We start from the raw sequence: 9076 nt of genomic DNA, 5'->3' as shown, positions 1-9076 counted from the left end.
ATATATATATATATATATATATATATATATATATATATATATATATTTGTGTATATATATATATATATATAGCAGAGTTCACAACAAATCGAGAGACGAAGACAGGTGATGTAGACAACAAACAGATGTATTAGTATAACGCTCAGGAATTGAAAAAGTCTTTAACATTTCGACCCTACGCTCTTCCAGAGAAAGCAACACAGAAAGAAAAAGGAGTGAATGTGTACTGGCTAGCAATCTATGATGGCGTATGCCGGACAGAGGGTCATACAGAAGAGCTAGGAAAAAGGGGAGATAATAAAGTAGTGGTGATCCCAACACGAAGGTGCGCGTGCGTGTGTAAAAGAGAGTATGTATGTCCGTGTGGAAGAGGGCTGGTGACCTTGACGTGTGCATGTGTGTATGTGTAGGTGTGTGGATGTGGGGTTGGGAAGTGGTTAGTGCTAGTGTGTGCGTGGTGATGTGATGTAGTGTTGTGTGGTATGGTAGTGTATGATGTAGTGATGTGTGGTGTGGTGTGATGGTGTTGGGAGGTGGGGGAGGCGAGAGTGGGGAAGCAAGGGTGGGGTGTGTGTTAGGCTGAGGGTGGGGTAGATGTGAGGTATGTGGAAGTGGGTGTAAGGGACGGGGTTGGTGGAATGGAATGGATAGGGAATACGCGGTTTGATTGTATAGGAGTGGGTGGGGTTACGAGGGAAGGGTGACGATGAAGCGGGGAAAGGGAGAATGTGGGTAGGAGTGAAGAGAAGAAGTAGGAGTCGGAGCAAGAGAGGAGAGGTGGGTGGGAGGAAGTAGGTGTAAGAGGTAGAGAGGAGACGGGAGGAGGTTAGATGAAAAGGGGAGGAGAGTTGAATCCATAGCACCTTAGGCATGTGTCCTCAACTTTACTCTTGGACCAACCAAAAACTTTGTGAGTGGATTTGGTAGATGGAAACTGAAAGAAGCCTGTCCTATATATGTATGTGTACGTATGTGTGTCTGTGTTGTCCCCTCACCATCGCTTGACAACCGATAAATAAGTTCTAAGTTAACAAAGAATAAATCCTGGGGGCGATTTTTTCTACTAAAGGTGATGCTCCATCATGGCCGTAGTCAAGTGACTGAAACAAATGAAAGAATACACAAACTATACGACCATATAGAAACAATCAAATCACAAGATAAATTCCATTATGACATAGCATATTGCACAACATAGAATACAATTAGATGGACAAAAATAATAGTTGACAGCATAACAGTGTCATACACATTTCTTCCAAAAATATATATAAGAATGATGATGGAACCTCTATAAGCAAAACAAAGAACTTGAAGCAAAAGCATTACAGACATAGCGTAACTTGACAAATTAGTACAAGACACTATGACCAAATTAGTTCCTAATTTGTTAAAGAAAGAAAATGTAAAGAGTCAAATTATTTTAGGTCAAGTGATAAAGAATGAAACACAAACACTGTATCATTTCCATGGGTGTCTCATTTACAATAAAACAATCAAAACTCACGCGAATCTTTTCATTGCGTAGATAAAAATTTTTAAAGTTTAGAAATATTTTTCTACTCCCAAAAATACAAATTATATACTCTATGTGTGTGTGTGAGTGTGTATAAATAGTAAATAATATGCAGAACGGGGCAAGTAAGCACAGAGAAAAGACTCTTCATCAGTTGTCGGCTGTCTATCTACTCCTAATTTCGAGCATTCAACGAAATTATGAGTCTTTAAAGACAGATGTTCCAATAAATTCTAAATAAAATTTAGGATTTATGGAAGGTCTAAGTTGGGAACAAAAATATGACAGTGGAGACATACAAACAACATATATATACATATATGTATATATATGTTGTTTGAAACGTTGGTGACGTTATGTACCTATATATATATATATTTTTTAATGTATTATTTATTATTTAATTGAACACCAATATATATATATATATATATTGGGAAACACGGTAACATAACAGAAGAAAGAAAGAGACCTCAAATTATGATGATGATGATTGTGAAATTAGCGTTTATGTGGTTGAGGATTCCACAGACATCCGTATCCACAAGGTAGTCCTCAGGGAGATTCAGCGCGACACATTAGAACGTCCGTGTAGGAAAGAAAGATGGTCACGTGAGGGAAAGAAAGATGGCCGATGGTCACGTGTGAGTAATGAGAGAGAGAGAAAGCGAAAAAGAGGGGAGAGAGAGACAGATAGAATATTGGCTATAATTGGCTATTGAATAATTGTCACATATTATTTTACAGATCTATATATATATCTTACGGCCATATCACGTTGAAAGCACCGGTTCTCGTCCGATCACTGAAGTAAAGCATCATCGAGCCTAGTTAGTACTTAGATGGGTGACCGCTTGGGAAACCTAGGTGCTGTAAGCATTACTTATTTTAAATGGCGGTGCCCCAGCATGGCCACAGCTCATTAGCTGAAACTGTAAAAATCAAAAATCAAAATCATATATATTTATATATATATATATAAAATATATATTTATATATATATATATATATATTAGGGTAGCAAAAAAATTCTCCGCTACCAGCGGTCTAGTGACAAGGAAAAGATAGTCAAAGACTATATAATATACATTCAACAATATAAGGAATGACCCTAATAGGCCATTCGACTCACTAGAAAGAGCAGCCAAGCTCAAACCGCTAAATGTTTTTATTTCTCTTTCAATTTCAGAATTACAACTATTTAGCGGTTTGAGTTTGGCTGCTCTTTCTAGTGAGTCGAATGGCCTATTAGGGCCATTCTTTATATTGTTGTAGTTATATATATATATTATTTTTACCGTTATTGTTTTTACGTTTTTGTATTCTTATTGGTGTCACGTATTCTGTATTTTTCTTTATGTACTTCGTTCGTTTTCCGTCCTCGCGTTGTATACATTCGAAGCTTTCTTCCAGGGGATCTAATGCGCTTGGCTTAGATTTCCCTTGGCTGGCTGGCCATATCGGAGCAATCTCAAGATTAATCAGCCGAAATTGCTAAGATGATCTGGTTCTTGACTGATGACTGAGGGCTTCGAATGTCCCGTCCTGTGGTTCTTGTGTCGTCTCTGTGGTGTTTCATGTTCTTGTCCATGTCTGTAATTATTTTTACTGTTTACCTATATATATATATATATATAGATATATATATATAATATATATATATATATATATATATTTATTATATAGAAGGAGCTTCTACAGGACTAGAACTGTTTCATTCAAGAGAAATCATCAGGAAACTAGTTAACAAGAATTGTATTGGCATTTATACATTTAGGCAGGTTTAAAGGGGTGGGGTGGGGGACTTTTTGGGGTTAGGCATGCGCAAAAATATCATACTTGGGGGAGTGGTCAAGGAGTCAGTGGTAAATTAGATAAAAGAATAAATAAAAGAATAAAAAAATATATAGAAGAATGCCTAACCCCAAAAAGTCCCCCACCACCACCCCTTTAAACCTGCCTAAATGTATAAATGCCAATACAATTCTTGTTAACTAGCTTCCTGATGATTTCTCTTGAATGAAACAGTTCTAGTCCTGTAGAAGCTCCTTCTATATAATAAATTAATTTTACTCTGCTATGTATTGAGTACCTTATTTACTGTGGTTAACCCCGAATCAACCCGGGACCTACATATATATATATATATATATAATATATATATATATATAACGTTTCAAACAACACGAAATACGTAAACAAACGAGTTAAATATGTAAACAACGAGAAAAATATGGCGAACATAGATGATGATGATGATGATGATTATGATGATGATGATTGTGAAATTAGCGTTTATGTGGTTGAGCACTCCACAGACACGTGTATCCCTCAACATAGTCCTCAGAGAGATTCAGCATGACACTGAGTGTGACAACGCTGGCCCTTTCAAATACAGGTTCTACTCATTTTTACCAGCTGAGTGACTTTAGTAACGTGAAATAAAGTGTCTTTACTTAAGGACACAACCCGTAGCCGGGAATTGAACTCACGACGTTACGATCGTAAGCCGAAAACCCTCACCACTAAGCCACGCGTCTTCACTATATATATATGTGTGTGTGTGCGTGTGTGTGTGTGTGTGTGTGTGTGTGCGTGTGTGTGTGTGTGTGTGTGTGTGTGTATACATTTTAGCGCTACTTATAATTTCATATGTTGAGAAAATCTCAAACATTTTCTACAGGTGCAAACCACATATTATTACGAACTAATAGAAAATCTATTAGTAGCGCTTATATACAGGTATGGTGCCCCTGAAATAAATATTTATTTCTCACTAGATTGAGCTCTTTCTCAATCTTTTTTAAGTTTCTATTACGGTACAGTAGATTATATATATAATCTACTGTACCGTAATAGAAACTTAAAATATGTATATATATATATATATGTGTGTATATATATATATATATATATATATTATATATATATATATATATATATATATATATGCGTGCGTGTATATATGTATGTATGTGTACATATACGTACGTTTCTGTGTATTTGCATGTTTGCATGTATGTTTATTTTTATATGTCTCTTTGGAACTTAATGTTTTCCCAGCGTAGAACCAAGTGTTAAATCTCTGTTTTGCGTAAGTCAATACAGCTCTTAAGGGTTTCAAGTCTCTGAAGTCTATTTTATGCATGTACATGTATGCGTGAGTGCGCGTCGAGGAATTTACACTCACGTAGGTGTGCATATCACGTTAGTATACCAATGCGTGTCTCTCCGTGTGTGTGAGTCATTAGTGTTTCTGTGTGTACGTGTATTTGTATTTGTACTCCATATGTGTATAAGATTGTGTGCATATCTTCGTTTCGTAGCATCATATAGAGAATACCTGTCGTCACGTAACTTGATGTATGTATCATAACAGAAAATTTACATCTATAGCTTCGATGTAAGAGCTGTTCCATTTTTTGTTCTCCATACATTTTATTTTCTCCAATTTTTGACAAAACATTCTCACATACCGTTAGGAGATCTCCACAGCAGAGCATGACCTTTTTCTATCCCATACATACAGTATCTAGCCTGTTTTACATATATATTTCTTTGTTGCCCACAAGGGACTAAACATAAAAGGGACAAACAAAGACAGCCAAAGGGATTAAGTCGATTACATCGACCCCCAATGCGTAACTGGTACTTTATTTATAGACCCTCGAAAGGATGAAAGGCAAAGTCGACCTCGGCGGAATTTGAGCTCAGAACGTAGCGGCAAACGAAATACCTATTTCTTTACTACCCACAACGGTTAAATAGAGAGAGGACAAACAAGGACAGACAAAGGGATTAAGTCGATTACATCGACCCCCAATGCGTAACTGGTACTTTATTTATAGACCCCGAAAGGATGAAAGGCAAAGTCGACCTCGGTGGAATTTGAACTCGGAACGTTACGGCAGACGAAATACGGCTACGCATTTCGCCCGGCACTGCTTTTATTTGAATGTTCCACTAGTATATTTCATTTTTATAGGTTTGGATATAGATATAACGTATAGCATTTTAGACTTAGTGACAATTTCATCTTTCCAGAGAAAATTGTATCTTGCAGAAACTTTTGACAGCTGCAGATGATGTCGGTAATATTTTCGACACTTTCTATCACAACGTGGAAGTCTTAAGGCATACTTATCTCTCTCGTTCATCAGATATTGTAGTAGATGTTTCCTGTTTTTGAATAGCTGAATTGTAGACTTTTGGATGTGATGTAACGTGAAAGTTTTGAGATGTCAGATAGGTTACTATTTCTGTCAATGTTATTGATAATCTCTAAATTACAGAATTTGTATCCATGCATAGATTTCGGCTGAGAGGACTAGTAATTCGCACTAGGTTTCTGTTTAAGTAGTTACCCTTGGTTCACGTGGAACATCTCTGCACTCAGGTTTCAGGAGTCGTTCACCTAATCTCATGGTTACTTTCGCTGCTGAGTATACACATTATGTACTCATTTCTTTTTTTTACTTTTCTGTAGGTGTTGGTCTAAGTGATGTGATACTCAAAGCCGTCTCATCACTTTACTTCCATCCTTCCGTTTAACATCGATACCGTCACTGCTGTTGTTGATGTGGAATTTATCTTCATTGTTAGTATCATCATTGTCCTGATGTCCAAGTGGCGGATTTCAAGATGAGCGAGCAGACAGAATCGTTAGCACACCAGGCGAAATTGTCAGCAGTATTTCGTCTGCTATGACGTTCTGAGTTCAAATTCCGTCGAGGTCGATTTTGCCTTTCATCCTTTCGGGGTCGATTAAATAAGTACCAGTTACGCACTGGGGTCGATATAATCGACTTAATCCGATTGTCTGTCCTTGTTTGTCCTCTCTCTGTTTAGCCCCTTATGGGTAGTAAAGAAATAGGTATTTAGTCTGCCACTACGTTCTGAGTTCAAATTCCACCGAGGTCGATTTTGCCTTTCATCCTTTCGCGGTCGATTAAATAAGTACCAGTTACGCACTGGAGTCGATATAATCGACTTAATCCGTTTGTCTGTCCTTGTTTGTCCTCTCTGTGTTTAGCCCCTTGTGGGTAGTAAAGAAATAGGATTTCTTCAAGTGTCTGCCTAGTATTCCAAATGTTAGCACTAGCACTGACACTGTGAAAGCATTATTAGCTACGGCTTTATTGAACGCAGACAGCTCTGACTTCCATACTTCCCGAAGCCTACTGAAGTATTCTTTTCCCTCGCTAGAATTGCATATGTGAGAGTGTGTGTATATATATAAATGTGTGTGTATGTATGTACATATTTAAGTGTGTATGTATGCATGCATGCGTGTATGTTTCTCTGGAGACAGTTTCCTCAGCGAACGTCTTTTCACGTCCGAATGTACACGAACATGTTAAAGAAAAACGTATATACATATAAATCAATAAACGCAGTTGTGAGCCTCTAGTTAAGCAACATACATATATATACAGACGTACATGTGTGTGTATGTGTGTGTGTGGTGTGTGTGTCTGTGTATTTGTGTTTTTTTTTACGTGATAAAAACATTAATATATATGCATTTATTCGTCCTTACATACTCATATACACGTGCATATGTGTATACATATACGTATATTTATACATGTGTTTATGTGGCTGTATGGATGTATATATCCACATCTCTACATCTATAAGTTTGTATAAACATAACTATGGTTATACACACTCCTGTGAGAGGGGTGAGTATAGGAAGATCCAATAACTGATATAACCATTTAATAACAATATTACACTTACATACATACACATACATATGTTATATATGTGTGTGTGTATGTGTCTGTCTGTATCTATATGTGTATATATATAAGTATATATATATGTATGTGTATATATATATATACATACATATATATGTATATGAATATATATATATATATATATATATGAGTGTATATATATATATGTGTATATATATATATATGTATATGTGTGTACACACACTCACACACGCACATATTTATATACATATATGTATGTGTGTATGTATATGTGCGTACATATATCTTATTTCCAGAGGAATAGATAAAAAAATAATCAAAGATGCGTATGTTATTTTTAAAAGTAGATGATGGCTGTACTAAGAAGAAAGTGGTATACACCGTCCATCCCACCATCACTTTCTGTCTCTTTTACTGATCGGAGAAGCTTTAAAAGGATTCCTACGTGACATCCAATTCCCATCGGCGTAAATTAATATGGTGAGGAATTCATAAACAAGAATAGGCGTCTGTCAAGCTACAACCGATAACAGTAGCTATTTCTTTGGCCATATCGAAAGTCTATACAGAAGATTTATCAACAACTCTAAAGACTATCATCATCATCATCAACTACTACTACTACAACAACAACAACAACAACTACTACTACTACTACTACTACTACTACTACTACTACTATATTAGTACTAGAGAGAGGGAATATTTATGATAAGGTGCTGTAAATAATACCACGATAGAGTGTTGAATGTTTGTGTAATGTGAAGAGATGTGTAAATGCATCTGTCTGTATGTATGCATGTTTCAGTGTGTTTATGCATCAAAGTATGTACTCATGCGTGTATAAATGTGCAGTATATTTGGTGTACATGTGTGTATGCGCATTTGTACTACTGTGCGCATATGTGTTGTTGCTGTTGGTTTTGGATATAAATATATGTGTGAATATGTCCATGCACATCTATCTATGCGCGTGTATGTGTATATGAATGTGTACGTGACTATATAAACAATATATATATATATATATATATATATATATATATACATATTATTTATATAGTCACATACACATTCATATACACATACACGCGCATAGATACATGTGCATGAACATATATATATACATATACATATATTCAAATGTATACACACAGGCGCTCACACACACACACACACAGACATGTGTGTGTATGTGTGTATATGGGTTTATGGATGTATGTATGCGTATATATGTGTGTAAGTGGTTGTGTGTGTTTCTAATTGCCCAGTCGTATTTCTCGAAACAGGAAGACATATATCGTATCTTTAAGATATATTATCGAAAATGCTTCATATGAATACTTTCCGATATAACATATTCAGATTATCGGTTCTCTCTCATGATGTTATCTTTGAAGAAGTTCGTAGACACAACAAGATTGGAAGAAAGAATTTTAGATCCGTTACAGTGCTTAGATTTTACTTGTTGCAGCCATTCGACTACTACCATGCTGGGGCACCGCGTTGAAAGGTTTTAGTCGAACAAATTGACCCCATAACTTACTGTTTTAAGCTTAGTATTTATTGTGTCAGTCTCTGTTGCCGAACCATTAGTTTTGGGGACGTAAACACACCAAAACCGATTGTCAAACGTTAGTGGGGGCAAAAAAACACAGACACAAAGAGACACGCACACAAATACATACATATATATATATATATATATAGAGAGAGAGAGAGAGAGAGAGAGACGTAGGAGTGGCTGTGTGGTAAGAAGTTTCCTTACCAAACACATGGTTCCTGGTTCAGTCCCACTGTGTGGAACCTTGGGCAAGTGTCTTCTACTATAGCA

General features: G+C 36.3%; 1 non-coding gene across 1 annotated transcript; it reads left to right on the top strand.

Moving 5' to 3' along the window:
- Nucleotides 1-2276: 2276 nt before the first annotated feature.
- Nucleotides 2277-2395, top strand: LOC115220065. Its single transcript, XR_003882451.1, has one exon. It is a non-coding gene; the product is annotated as a 5S ribosomal RNA (ribosomal RNA).
- The last annotated feature ends 6681 nt before the right edge of the window (nt 2396-9076 follow it).

This window comes from Octopus sinensis, linkage group LG15, assembly GCF_006345805.1.
Source record: "Octopus sinensis linkage group LG15, ASM634580v1, whole genome shotgun sequence".
Classification (NCBI taxonomy): Eukaryota; Metazoa; Mollusca; class Cephalopoda; order Octopoda; family Octopodidae; genus Octopus; species Octopus sinensis.
The sequence above is the reverse complement of the archived record's forward strand: the minus strand, read 5'-3'. Positions and strand labels throughout refer to the sequence as shown.